Raw genomic sequence first — 14544 nt, 5'->3', positions numbered from 1 at the left:
TCGGTAGTGACTGAAATTCATGCCTGATTTTGAGACTAGAATGATATTTTAATCTTCTCTTTATTTATATGTTTACTACAGAATGTCTCAATCACATCCAAAAGCAGAGAAAGTTGTATAAAGTACCCCATAGCATCTGTTAACCAGATTTCAATAAGTAGCAGCTCATGGGCTATCTTGCTTCATCTAGATCCAATATCACACCAACCAGATTGTGCTGAGGCAAATCTCAAACATAAAAGATTTCAATAATTTAATGTTTTTGTAAAAAAATATTTTAAAATATAACCACAACACCATTAAAATAATTAAAAACCTTACAAGATCCCTTAATATAAACCAATATCTAGTGTTCATTTATTCTGACTGTCCTGATAATCTTATAGAAGTTAATGAAGTAGTTTTTCGAATTGGAATCCAAATAAAGTCCATACATTGCAATGAATAGAAAGGTCTCTTTTCATTTATACAGTCTTCCTACCTTTGTTTAATCCTTATAATTTATGTGTGGAAGCAACCAAGTCTTTTTCCCTGTAGTATCCCACAGTCTGAATTTTGTTGAGAGCATTCTTGTGGTCATTTTTAACATGTTGCTGTGTTTTCTGAAAACTGATATTTAGATACAGAGGTTACACTGATTTATTTATGTATTCATTCTAATGTTTATTTTTAAAGATGTTATTTTCCTATTTTTAGAGAGAGAAGGAGGGAGGGAGAAAGAGAGAAGAAAATAAAAAACATCAAAGCTCGAGAAAAACATCAATCGGTTGCATCTTACATGCACCCCTACAGAGACCAGGCCACAACCCAGGTGTGTGCCCTGACCGGGAATCAACCAGCACATTTTACTGTGTGGAACAATGTCCAACCAACTGAGCCACACTGGTCAGGGCTGAGGTTGCAAAGACTTAGGTTATTCTTTTTCTTAAGGATGCTTCATATACAGTGTGAATATATCTATTATGAGCTGCATTAAATCTGGCTTTCTCCTCTTTGCCTGTGTGTGGCCTTAGCCATCATTGATGCTCAATGCCAAGGTCATTATTTCCACAAGGATTGCAAAATGGTGATTGTTTATCTAATTCTACCACTTTTTCTTCATATTTTATCTGATATATTTCCATAAAAAGGAGCTCATCAACTATTTAGGGCACATGGTATAAGAAAGGCAGAATAAATGCTTGATTCCCTTTTGTTTCTAAGCATTCATGTTTATTCCTTAGCATTCATTCTAATATAAACAAATTAAGTTTTTGAGTCACTATAAACTTTTGAATATAAACATGTGTGATGTGTTTCCAACCCATTGCAGCTATTATTGTTGATGCCATTTGTAGCTAATGGGAAGCCTCCACATGTTGGCATGAGCTCTTGTGGCATAACACATTACAGTTTATTTTGGCAGTTTAAGGTTTTCTTTAAATGAAATTATAAAGTGTGTAATCTTTTTTGTCTGAATGTTCCCAATCTTCATAATGTCTATAAGATACATCCAATTTTTGAGCATATCAGTAGTTCATTTTGTTTTATTGTAGACATATATTCCATTCTATGAATATAAAGCAATTTATATATTCAATCACTGGTTGATGAATACTGATAATTCCACTTTGAGACTATTGTAAATAATTTTACTGCTCTGTCAGTCTTTAAATTTCAGTGTCTCAGGAGCTAACTCGATTTTTGTTTACATTTTTCTGATGATTAATGATATTGAGCATCTTTTCAAGTGATTATTGGCCATTTCTTTATCTTCTTTGTGTCATGTCTATTCTAATATTGCACATTTTTACTTACACGTTTGTCTCTGTATTAAATTGTAAGTTCATTATATGTTCTCTGTACAAATGTGTATATATATTTATATATATATTCCTTTTATATTCTAAAGGAATATATATATATTTATATCTCCAGAAGAATGTTAAATATATAAAAACACCATCAAAAACTTGACTTGGCACTTGCTTTTATAAAATTGTAATAGCTTTCTATATCTCCTGTAATAACCTTTGTCATGAATGGTATATATCTGACATTAACATATAGCCACTCAAGCTTTGTTATGGTTAGTTTTGTATTACATATATTCCTCACACTTTTATTTCAAATTTTCTGACTTTGTATTTGTAGTGTTTTCTGTAAATTCAGGGTTGAAGTCTATGTCCAGTCTTTAAATCTTAACAATTAAATATCATGTTTAGACTGATTTCATTTGATACATTATTAATATGGTTGGGTTCTCTTGTTTTTTGTTTGTTTTTTTTTAATTTCCCCCATGTACTTTAAAACTGTTATTAGTACAGAAGCATTTAGGATAGCTATGTCTCTTATAAATTGACTCCTTCATCATTATGTAACTGTCCCTCTTTATGTTGGTGATATGCTTTGTTTTGAAGCACACATCATCTGATATCAATATTGCTAATATACATGTTTTATTCTTACTGTTTGCATGGTGCATCCATCTGACTATGTTTGCTGATATGTTGAAGCAAATTCTGTCCTACTGTAATTCTTCATGTAATTTCTTTTATATGCTGTGTTTTAATGTCTTTTTTATTTGCTGTCTTTTAATGAGGATATATATTTTCTTATTTGAAAAGGTATTTTTCTTCCAGTTTTTATGTTTATTTTCATGTTTTTATATAGTACCATTATTCCCTTCTATTTTAGATATTCCATACTAGTTCCCTACTCTAAGCATTATGAAAATTAACTAGTAACCCTCTTCTCTCTTTCATGTATCTAATCTGTATTAATACCCTCTTATCATCTGTTAATTCCTATTAGGCCATATGTGAGCCTATTCTCTTTTCCATGTAATATATACATCTCTCATTTTTAATAGCTGTACTATGGTTATATTTTTAAATATTAATAAAATTTATTTCATATTTGCATATGCCTTTTCACTCCTATATTGTTGCCCTCATATCCTTAATTAGTCCTAGTTCTGCAGGTTAGTGAATATGCAATACTATCAAAATTTATGTACTTCATCTCCATTTTGGAACTGCTTGTCTAATTGATTTTAAGCATAAATCTTAGAAAAATCCACATTTCTTTCTTTCCTGAATAATTTTCACAGTTTGTTGTTTTTATACTTAAAGGTCAGTTTGGTCAGATATAAAATTCTTAGCTTCCATTTTCCCTCCTTTAATAACCTCAAAAATGATTTGCCATTTTCTTCCATCACAACATAATATTACAAAGTCTGATAAATGCTTATCTTTCCCTTATAAATAACTTGAACTTCTTTCTCATTGTCCATGTACTTTTTTTAACACAAGGTTTCACTATATTGTACCTCAAATTTGGTTGTTACCACTTTTCCCAAGTACATTGTACATCCTTTTCATATATAGGTTCAACATTTTTATTGCAGGACTTTTTTCTTGAATTATAAGTTTTAGGATCCCTTTTGTCCCATTGCTTGAGTTTTTATAGGAGGAATCATTTTATACATGTTTTATGTTCTTTCCAATCTTCTATATCTACCACTTACTCTTTAATACATTTTCTCTAATTTCTCTAAATTTTCTAAAATTCTCTAAATTTCTCTAAAGTTTTTTTTTGCATATTCCATTTTGTATTTAGCTTAAGGCATCATCCAAGGTATTTATTTGCTCTTTTTAAAATTCTAGTTTAGACCTACATTTCCAAATGATTTTATATTTTATTTTTAAATCTTTCATGAGTTGTGTAAAATCATTTTAGTAATCTTTTTCTCTAAACATTTCTATCTCTTTTCCTGTTTATCCAAATCTGGTTGATTGATTTATTCTTTTAGTTTCCATTGTTTTAAATTATTTTAGCTTGTATTGAAACACTATTTCATTATTTGCAAAAACCGTATTCTCATCATCTTTTTCCTTTTTATTTGAATGAAATTTTAGTGTAATCCTTTATGTTCCTATGTTATAGCAAGATAGGATTCCAACACTAACAATAAAGGAAGGTGGGCCAGAATAGCTTTCCAATATTTATGATTTTGGACTCTCCTATTGGCATAGTAAAAGGTTTCAGCATTTTTTACATCTGCCTCCTCTGCTCTCTTGTCCAAAATTTTCTGGTTATTTTATTTAATTTGCTCCTGTCCTTCTTAGGTCAGGTTCCAGTCTTTTATATTCTAGTCATATTCTAGAGTATTTCATATTATAGTTACTTTGTAGGGCTTGGTACTGGAAAAGAGCATCAGTGGTTAGTTTGGGCATTTCTGCTTTCCTTCTGCACTAATTCCTGAGCTGAAGCTTTGGAAGCACCCTCTCAATTTAGGCTGCTGTCCTAAAATTTGGCCCACTGGACATTCCATGCTACCTGGGATCCTGGGCTGTATTTCATGTTATTCATTAAAAGCATAGGTTTTCCTGCTGTAAATATCATGAGAAGTCACTTTCATTCTCTGTTTCTTTCTGCACAGCTATTAATACCAAAAGTGACTTATAACATTTATATTTGGATTCTTGGAATATAATTTTTATAGATATTAAATATATTTATTAAAATTTTGTTAGCCCAGTCTTAGTTTTTGTTTTGTTTTGTTTATGGAGGTGGGAGTGTCAAATCTATACCATAGCTGAGATACGTTATCCAAATGCTGTTTTCTTATATCTGTATATATTTTAATGCTGCCACATCAACATGACTATTTGATTTTATACTTTTATTTGATGTCCTTCATAATGTTCTTCATACCAATATCTGAGTATATGTTAAAGTGGATGTTAAGGGGAATGCTTGTTAGCACTGGTGGAAAGGTAAGCAGGATTAATAAGGGAAGTCACAACCTGGATATCTGTATTCACATTTGAACCATTTCTTCCACAGTATATATAGTGTACCAAAAGAGAAAATATGCAAGTGTATTTTTCCCCTGGGAGACAGGAAATATGGCAGTAGAGGGAAATGCAAATTTTACTCAAAACCCAACAGTATGTCAGGTAAACTGTTAAGGAGATACCCATGCCTTATTGATCCCCCCTCTCTCTTATTGTTTTTTGAAGCAAGTGGCAAGAAAGCCAATTTATGACTTTGTTAAAACCAAACAAACTGCACTCTTAAAATGACCATTAGTTTTAAAATACAGCATATGTTTGCATTTTATCCATGTTAAAATTTCCCCTGAAGGAGCCAGTCACAAAACATTAAATGTTTTATTGTACTTTTAAAAATAACACAGCTGCTAATAATCTCCCTAACATTTATAATGTAATGCTGTATTCACAGTCTTCAAAGCCAGGTAAGAGAGGTACAAAATCTTTGATTTAAAAAGCATGAAAAACAAACTCCATTAAACATGGTTCATAAGCAGATGTGACATTTCCCTTATTGAAGATATTTTCTTGATTTATAGAATCATCACGGATGAGGGTCACAAAACCACTTACTTTTAGAGATACCTTTGCAGAAAAGGTTAGGGTTTGTATCAAGCCGTTCAGAATGCCATTAGTCTCAGAAAAGGAAAATGAGTTTCACACAGCGATATCTTTGTCATCTCTCTCAACTATGTTTCTCCCTCGCTCATTATTTATGCTTTGTATGTTCTACATGCTGTCTTCTCTCCTTCACGACTACTCACCCCTCACAGGCAGTGGGATGTGCCTGGGGAGCTGAGGCTTGGCATCTAATTGGATTACCAATGACATTAGAGGGTGTTACATTATTAAGACAAATAATTAAATAATCTCCTACTGCCTAGGAATCAAATTAGGAGCAAGTTTTTGGTTAGTACCCTAGCTACAAGTCATCTAAGTCAGATGAGAAAGAAACACTTCTAAGAGATTCTATAACCCATAAAAGTATGGTGTTGCTAATTGGGGCGTCCTGTATTGGTTAGAATTTAACATAAGGAGAAAAACAGAGTCTTTTCTGGTGTCTCCAATCATCTTTAATGGGAGTAGCATGTAGTCTCTTCGAATTTTTATGAAAGATATGAATAAAAATACTTCAATGATCCCAGAAAATATTGTCCTGCAATGTTATAATCAGGTATTAGCCTTAAACAGGAAGTATGATAAACACACAATGACCGCATTTAATATTAACCCCTCACCATGGCAATATCTGAAAAGTCAAAGTCAGAATTTATGAGTTAAGTAACATTCTTCTACTTATATAAAACTTTTAAAAACACTTCCTCGTATATTATTGCATCAAAACAAACATGCAAGGTAATGGCAAGAATTCTCATTCATGCCACACAGCTGTGGAAGCTGAGGCACTGCACCATCATTTTGTGAAGTTCCTGCAGTAATCAACTTGGTGAAGATGCAGCCCCAGTTTGTCCCCTAACTGCACGGCTGACTGGTGTAAGTAATCACTCTGTTCTCACACCCCGAGGAGGGAAGGCAAGTACCTCAGGCTTTCCAGACTCAGCAAGGGTCTGTGACTTTCTACCCCATCTGCTGCCTGTGTTGCTGTATAATATTATCTATAAATCCCTCGTGTTTTCTGGTTGCATCGTGATGGATAGCTAAATAAGATAATCCATTCTCCTTTTCCTTTCCTCAGAACAACATTTTAGAAGCCTAGAGAATTAGAAAGCATTTTGCAATGGAATGTTTTGGCAGACAGAAGAGTAGAAATAAAGTAAATTGCCTAATCAGAAGAATAGAGGCTTGCAGGCTCAACACTACAATCTTAATGACAGGGCCTCACTGGGGTCAGTGATCTGATTACAGGCTGTTTTCCTAATCCACTGCCCAAGTTTCTTTTAACTCTGACTAAGTGAAACTGAAAATCATGTTCTGATGGATTCTTTCGTTAGTCTCCTCTCTAGCTATCTAAGTTGCAAGCCCTGAAATAGAAGACATTCTTGGACCACTCTGCTCAGAAAAAATCCATTAGCAAAATAAGAGTCCCTGGCTATGTCCCATATTCCATGGGCACAACATGAGCTTTTCATGAGATCAGCACTTCCGTCTTCTCCTTTAGCTATTTAGTATACTTGCACCAGTGTTAAAACACACAAATGAAAGTCAAATATGTTACTTATTTTGTTTTCATTTGCATGGGATTCAGAAAAGACTCAACTCTGAAAAAGATCTAGGAGAAAAGTTTAATGTGATATGACTGATAAGTGATGTATAAATAGCATCTCCATTTGTTGCTTCTGGAAAAGAAGGGCTTATGTAATGAGAAGGCAGAATGATCGTCTTGGTCCAGTTGCACACTGAGAAATGTGAAGCTATTTTTTCTTTTTGTTGAATGATTGAACTTAGAGGCAGAACAGCATTAAGCAGAGTGGCCTCTGCATAGCACAGAGAGCACGCTGTGCAGCCCTGGAAATAACACCATGAGCATAGGGCAGGATGGGGTCAAATCAGCCCATTTGAAGAACAGAAAGCTGATCCAAATGCAATTTTAAAATTAATAAAGACTAACTTCTGAACTGTCACTTTTCCTTAGTTACAGTTTTTTCATGAATACTTTTAGGTTAGATACATCACTGGGTATTGTGTGGGATGGAAAGTTGGGGCCTGTTTTTATATGTATATTGTATAGTAGGTTATGGCACTAATTTTTGTAGTTCAATACATCTGTCTTGGTTTCCAAGTCCCACTGGTGATTCCATTTAATTCTTCCTTTGTGTCCCCTGATAGTCCCAATCATCCAGGCCGAGTGGCATAACAATCATTAGTCCCCTCCATCTCAACCTTTACCTCTGCTCCTTCTGTCCAAATTTACCCAACATCCCTTAAAATTAGCCTCTGCAAGTGATAACAGGCTACCCTTAAAAGCAATTCTATCCTTATAGGCTAAGGAAAAGAAGAAAAAAAAATTCTGGCTGACATCTTACTTTGTCTCAGGCATTATTTTTTCTTTGAGGGCAATGATGTTCTGCCCAGGCTGGGCCCAGCCCTAGAAGTGCGTGAGGACTTGCACATGGGCATGTGGCTTTAAGTGATTCAAATTCAGGTGCTATTTCTTGAAACTACTATGTCTGAAAGGACTTGAAGGCTTCAAGACATTTCTACTTTTTAACTCCACTTTTAAAATGGTCCTTCCTTCACTTCACAAAAAAAGAAAAAGTAGGAAGAAGAGACTGGGGAAGGACAGAAGGGGAAGGAGGGAGGGAAGGAGGGAGACACAGAGAAGGGGGGAGAGAGAGAGAGGTGACCTCCTAATCTTAAATCCAATTTTTTTTCATAGGTACCTCTTCATTTCCTTCTGTGATGTCACCAAACATAACACACAGCAGAATAGTTCAGTTCTTGAACTTTTGGTTAGATCTGTGCTCTAATCTCAACTCATTCACTTATAAATTTTGTGATATTATGCAAGTCATTTAACCTAGAAGCATGAAAACATTACAAGAAAGCTCTCCAAGGAGTAAGAGGCTACAACAGTTATAGAATAATTAATCTGCAGATCTCCAAGTCATGCTCTCTTTTCTAAAATTGACCTGCCTGAGAAAACACTAAAGTCAGGATGTCATTTGATTTCCCCTTTCTAAATCCATCAACCTACATCCATCTCTTCATCTGACAGAATTCAAAAGCAAGATAGGTGTCAAAAAGAAACATATTAACATGTTTATTTGAATTGAAAATATAAGTCCGACTCTTTCTCACAGAAATAATTCTAAATTGACTGATTAGTTTAATAATGAGGATTAGCCTTTCCCATTAGGATTTATGATGGATATATTTTTAATAACCAGAATAAACTAAATCAACAATTCTAAGGTTTTGAAAATAACATATTGAAAACTATTTTACTTAAGATAAAATAGTTTTATCAAAAATATTAAAATAGGGGGGAGAAAACTGTACTTGAACAATGATTAAAATAAAAAAAATATTAAAATAATAGTTATGAAACTGATATTATTTGGATTTTTTCACCTTTTCTGAGTATAGCATGTCAAATAAGCTGCTTCTAGATGAAGAGGTAAAATATAAACTAAGGGGCTGATAATTATTGGCAAAGTCTTTTGATAAGCTTTCTGGAAACTGAGGTGGTGGGTAATGCTACTTACAGGCAGTCACTGCACAGTTGGATGGTGCACTTGTCTTTACTCTCACCAAATAGTGGAACATGATTGAGTCGTCAGCTCATACAGCATGGAACATCATGATGACAAAGCACAATGCTCTTCAGCTTAAGGTTTAGAAGATTAAGAAAATGTGTAACATGTTCATATTAATATTCCTAATATGCAGAAAATATGTCTCAATGTTGACATCAATAAAAATATAAATAGCATTGATTCTGAACTCACGACAATAACAAAGAATTATTTTAAGACATATGAACGATGTGAAAAACATAGTCCTAATAAGAACATTTAAATTAAAGACTATATATACAGTTAGCAATTACTTGCCAAAAGTTTTATATATTTTTGTTGCTTTGATCAATTGTGTACTAATGGTAATGACACACATAACTCAAACCAGGAGAAAAAATTTAACATTTAGAATTTTAGAGTCATGGAAAATAAAAATAAATGCTTAATTTATAAGCATTGTTTTCTCACAGAGAAATATAAAGCAAGATGAGTCTTAACTAGTAAAAGAGATATGAGGCAAAAAATACAAGGCTTTAAATTGAAATTGAGAACAGGCTGACAGTGACCAGAGGGAGTGGGAAGATAATGGGGGGAAAGGGTTTGCAGGAACAATTATAAAGGACATATGGACAATAACAATGTGGGGGAATGGAAACAGGGGAGGGAGGTGGAGAGGGCTGGGGTGGTGGAAAGGGGTAGGAGGAGAAGGCAGAAATCTGTACTTGAACAACAATTAAAAAAATACAAGTCTTTAAAATAAAATTCTATAGGACAAAAATGTAAAAAAAATGGTTAAAGAACAAACTATATCATATACAATTTCTGAAGATTAAAGAAACCTTGCTAATATAATTACTAAATCACTGGTTGTGGATATTAAAGTGCTATATAATATTTAGATTCTACTGAAATCTAAACTGTAAAAGATTCATGTATTTTTAAAATTATTTCACTATAACCTACTAAATATTTAAAATATGCCAGAAATTACACTCTTTACTTTTTAAACATTTAATTAAAATTTTGATACTGATTTCAAAATGTGTAACAGACCAATACTTTTTTTAAAAACTCCTTGGGCATATATAAGCAAAACTTTGAAGATCTCTGGTCTAAGTAATATGCATTTTCCCTTAACCTAATAGGTAATCTCTTTAACTAATATATCTTATTTATCTTTTAATTCTTAGCCTGTAATAAAATGCCTGCCAAAAATATTTCCCCAGATAATGGATAATATTTCAACTATGAGATCATCTTGAGCAAAAGTTGCATTTCAGCAAATTGGTTTTTGAGACATCTCTACATCATTTATGTATCACTTTCTTGTTCAACATTGACTTCCAGGATATTGCCTGAAAGTATATAGTGTTAGTTTAACGTGGCTCCTGTGTCACTCATCTCCAGGACCATTGCCTTTTTCAAAGGGAATTCTGAATTTCAATTTCAATTTCAATCCAATTAAATATTTCTTATGCTCTTACTGTATCTTATTCATTTTGTTAGGGGCCGATGATATGACAGTGAACAAGACAGATGTGGCCTTGGAAATGGCCACGAAATGTCGTTTCATGGAAATGGCATTTTTGCAGAAAGGACAGAAGTTAAACCAGTAGTGACCAGTGTGATGAGGGTCACCAAGGGGAGTGACCACACAGAGGGGTGTAGAAGCACAGAGCAAACGGGTGCACTCTGAGGTCTGCGAGACTGGAAACACACATAGCAGTGGAGAAGACTGTCACAACATTCTGTTTTGATTGCTTAAAAGGTATAAATAGATACATATGCATATACAAATATTATTAAATAAGTTATTACAATAATACACACAAATGTATGTGTGTGTGAGGGTGACAGTTGATGCCAAAAAGAATTAAGTAAATTACTGAGCATTTACAATATTCAAGACCATGAGACCCTTCTAGGAATAAAAAAATCAATATATTTGAAAACAACTTTTGTGGAACAAAAAATTCATCTGACGGGTGAATTACAAAGTTTATCTCTCAGTGGAACACATACCCACAGCTTCTGTGGCTCTGGACTACTTACACATTTGACTATGGTATATAGATATACCCTCAGTGAACAGAAACATTGAAAATTGTGAAGCACACCAAGCTTACCTTAAGTTCAGCCGTCTTTCCTCTTCCCACTTCAGTAGCTGTTCCAGCTTTGTTAATCCTGTTTACTGGGGCAATAGACCCAGGGCATTTTTAGTCAGACACAGACTTGATTTCTGTTGCCACAGTTTATGACTCTCTATAGTCTTGGAAAAGTTACTTAGCCTCTCATCTTAATATCCTCTGACAAAAATAAAATAATACTATCTAACTCACAGGATTCTTTTAAATCTTAAGGGAAATAGTGAATGTTAGTATGTCTACCACACACGTGTCGCTAAACATGTGAAATCCATTACCCTTTTGATCTCTTTTAATATCAAGACAGTCTATTTTATACCCATACCTGAACCTAAGTCAGTATGGTTTTACATTTTAATCACGAAGTCTAAGAGCAGAATTAAAAGTCATGCCACATGTTAAAAAGGCATCAGAACTCAGAGTGCAGGTGGGATGAAGAGATTGGAAAAGGGCAGGAGGGTCTTACCTAGAATTTCTAAACTCAGATCATAGAGATCGCTGCTTATTTTGCCATTTTGAGAGAGTAGATTTATGTATATGATAGAGGTATTCATATTGATTCTTCAATAGAAAACACATACAAATACACACATTCACACACATACACATACACACACATACATGTACAAAGCTAAGAGTAAAATGGGTTCAAACTTTCAAACATCTGTTTTAAGTCCCACTGCCTGAATTTTCCAAAATTTCCCCTAATTTCTTTTTAGCCTTGAACAATTGAGGTAGTTTTATTTTCTTTCCTGGTTTATTAGTTATTTTTGATTACCTGAAATAGCTCTGGGGAAAAAATAGTGAGGAGAACATTATTCTTGGTAGTATAGTTTCTTCTAACTAAAATGAAGCCTATTGCTCAAATTCCAGAGACAGCACAGAGAAACTTAATTTTCTGAGGTGACTCAATGGGAAGAAGCTCTCCAGGAACTTGAAGTGACCCTCAAAAGAGTTATCATGTTTGATCTGGACAAAGCATTGCCTTTTTATGAGATCAGTTGTTTCCACTTTTCATGTACACAGTGACTCAGAGGACAGAAATAGGTCAATTGTTTAAAATTTATTTATTTTTTATTGTTTTTCAACTACAGTTGTCCCCATTCCCCACCCTCATTGTTCTCCCTTGCCCCACTCCCCCTCAGTCAATCCCCACCCTGTTGCCTATGTCCATGGGTCCTTTATACTGTTCCTTGACTTGATCCTTCTCTTTCTTTCTCCCATTATCACCCTCCCCACACCCATCTGGTCACTGTCAGTTTGTTCTTTATTTCCATGTCTCTGGTTCTGTTTTGATCCTTTGTTTGTTTTGTTCATTAGGTTCCACTTGTAGGAGAGATCATAAGGTATTTGTCTTTCACTGCCTGGCTTATTTCACTTAGCATAAGGCTCTCCAGTTCCATCCATGCCGTTGCAAATAGTAGGAGCTTCTTCTTTCTTTCTGCTGCATAGAATTCCACTGTATAAATGTACCACAGTTTTTTCACCCACTCATGTACTGATGGACACTTAGGGTATTTTCAGCACTTAGCCATTGTAAATAATGCTGCTATGAACATTGGGGGGCATAGGTTCTTTTGAACTGATGTTTCAGGATTCTTGGGGTATAACCCCAGGAGTGGTATTGCTGGGTCAAAAGGCATTTCCAGCTTTAGTTTTTTGAAGGAATTCCACACTGTTTTCACAGTGGCTGCGCCAGTCTGCATTCCCATAAACAGTGCACTAATGTTCCCTTTTCTCCACTTCCTTGCCAGTACGTTTTTGTTGATGTGTGTGTAATTGCCATTCTGACCTGTGTGAAGTGGTATCTCATTGTGATTTTAATGTGTATCTCTCAAATGGCTAGTGATGCTAAGCATTTTTTCATATGTCTCTGGGCCCTCTGTATGTCCTCCTTGGAGAAGTGTCTGCACAGGTCCTTTGCCCATTTTTTAATTGGAGTGTTTGTCTTCCTGGTATGGAGTGGTATGAGTTCTTTATGTATTTTGGAGGTCAAACCCTCGTCAAAGGTATCATTGGCAAATATGTTTTCCCATACAGTTAGTCCCTTTTTCATTCTGATGATGTTGTCTTTGCCCATGCAAAACCTGTTTAATTTAATGTAGTCCCGTGTGTTTATTCTTTCCTTTATATCTCTTGCCTTAGGGGACATATTAGTGAAAATACTGCTGTGTGGAATATCTGAGATTTTCCTGCCTGTGTTCTCCTCTAAGACTTCCATGGTGTCATGATTTATATTTAAGTCTTTTATACATCTGAGTTTATTCTGGTGAATGGTGTAAGTTGGTGGTCTAGTTTGTTTGTTTGTTTGTTTGTTTGTTTGTTTGTTTGTTTTGCATGAATCTGTCCAGTTCTCCCAACACCATTTATTGAACAGACTGTTTTACTCCATTGTATGCTCCTGCACCCTTTGCCAAATATTAATTGACTATAGAGACATGGGTTTATTTCTGGGCTCTCTATTCTGTTCCATTGATTTATTTGTCTATTCTTATGGCAGTACCACACTGTTTTGACTACAGTAGCCTTGTAATATAGTTTGATATCAAGTATGGTGATCCCTCCTACTTTGCTTTTCTTTCTCAAAATTGCTGAGGCTATTTGGGGTCATTTATGGTTCCGTATAAATTTTTGAAATATTTGTTCTATATCTGTGAAATATGTCATTGGTATTTTAATAGGGACTGCATTGAATCTATAAATTGGCTTGCGTAGTATGGACATTTTAATGATGTTAATTCTTTCAATCCATAAACATGGTATAGTCTTCCATTTATTTGTATCTTCTTTAATTTCTTTCTTCAGTGTTTTGTAGTTTTCTAATTTTTAATTATGGTAAAAAGTGTCAGTAGTATTAAAAATAGTTTTTTTGTTTATTTTTCCTTTGAAACAGTTAAGTGGTTGGATTTATGGAGAAATAGCTGGAAAGTAAAGATTTTTTTTAAGTATCAGCTGAAGCCCATCTGTGTATCAATGTCTGGTGATATCTTAATTCCCAACTTTATTATAAAAGGCTCTCAGTAAAGGTCATTGCACAAACAAAGCCATTTGTTAGAGACAGAAATTAGAAAAAATTATTCATGGGTCACAGCATTATATTTTCCTGTTCAGAGAAGTAGAGTAATATATACAAATTCTCTAAGAATTATCATGCATTAAAAAATAAAATCCATAAAATGGTTTACTTCCTTTACTAATTTCTATTAAACATATTCAGCTTTGCACATTTTGTCTTCTAAGTAAAAAAAAAAAAAAAAAAGCCCTTACAAAGAAATGGCAAAATGATAAAGACCTGTTTCTTATGAAAAAGGAAAAACCATTCAAATTTCTTGTTTTCATTTTCTAAGCACTAATTTTTTTATTAAATATTAGATAAAAATCACA

This window comes from Phyllostomus discolor, chromosome 10, assembly GCF_004126475.2.
Source record: "Phyllostomus discolor isolate MPI-MPIP mPhyDis1 chromosome 10, mPhyDis1.pri.v3, whole genome shotgun sequence".
In the NCBI taxonomy this organism is placed as follows: domain Eukaryota; kingdom Metazoa; phylum Chordata; class Mammalia; order Chiroptera; family Phyllostomidae; genus Phyllostomus; species Phyllostomus discolor.
Note: the sequence above shows the minus strand (reverse complement) of the source record.